Source organism: Pteropus alecto, unplaced genomic scaffold (genome assembly GCF_000325575.1).
Source record: "Pteropus alecto unplaced genomic scaffold, ASM32557v1 scaffold14, whole genome shotgun sequence".
Classification (NCBI taxonomy): domain Eukaryota; kingdom Metazoa; phylum Chordata; class Mammalia; order Chiroptera; family Pteropodidae; genus Pteropus; species Pteropus alecto.
In genome coordinates, this window is record NW_006436810.1 from 18,892,795 (window position 1) to 18,893,870 (window position 1,076).

At 42.5% G+C, this 1,076-nt stretch overlaps 1 protein-coding gene across 11 annotated transcripts in view; it reads left to right on the forward strand.

Moving 5' to 3' along the window:
• Positions 1 to 1,076, forward strand: part of HSBP1L1 (heat shock factor binding protein 1 like 1) — a 10,533-nt gene that overhangs the window by 1,323 nt on the left and 8,134 nt on the right. The gene's annotated exons all lie outside the window — the stretch shown is intronic.

Sequence of the window (1,076 nt, forward strand, 5' to 3'; positions counted from 1 at the left end):
ACTCCAGCGTGTGGCCAGGTTTGAGAGCTACGGCTTTAAAACTCGCACCCACGACAGGAAGTCCATGACTCAGGAAAATCAGCTTCCAGGAAAGGCCACTTACTATCCATCTATGGAGCCGGAGTTGCATAGTAAATAATTAGTGGATTAAAAAATAGTTGATAATGTTGCATTAAAAATTAAAGCTAAAATTAAGAAAATATTGCACTATTTTAGAATAAAAAGCAAAAATAATTCTATACTCAAATCTGTATGCCCAAATCTATACCCATAAAGAACCCTTCCTTTCTTACAAAATGTTTAAATGAGAATTTGTAAACAGACGCAAGAGTAGAGATTGTAGTACTGTCTATCACCCAGCATCGATAAGTATAAGAGAGCTCTTTAAATGAATATAAAACAAAAATTAAACAGGACAGTCTAATTGGCAGCATTTCTCCGTGTCTTGGCAATGACAGTGCACCCTAAAATCGGCGTCTTAGAGTACAGGCCTTAAAAATGAGACTGTAGACACGGAATCGCGTTGGGGCTTCACGGGATGGAGCTTCCTCTTAAGGTGGGTTGTACCATGATGTTCTCATCTATCAGAATCAAAAATTCAGTTTTCCAGTGTGGAGTTTTGCTTCACATTTAGCTGCTGCTCTTATTCTCTGTGTCTTTGGTTCCACGAACATGAACTTCTCTCTCGGGCTCTGTTTTCTCCCCCGATCTGCCCCGCACTGCGAACAACCACCTCGTTCCTGCAGCTTTGCTGACACTCTCCTGCTCGTAGTGTAGATTTCCTAGGTCACATTAGAGGATTTTCCTCCTGAACCTAGTTCCTGAAAGGTAATATTCTTAACAAAACGAGTTTCCGTGGAGCGAGTCTCACTTCCATGTTAATGAATTTGTGCCCCACGGATGCAGGACCAAGAATTCGATCCCCGACTGGGCAGTGCAGATAAAAAACCATCCAGGTGCCAGGTGTAGAATGGCAGGTCCTGTTTCTGCAGTGAAGATTGTGTTCCCAGGGTCGTCAGAGTTTCTGGGTAGGTTCCCATTGGGCCAGAGAGATTACGGTTGAGAAAGATAAACAT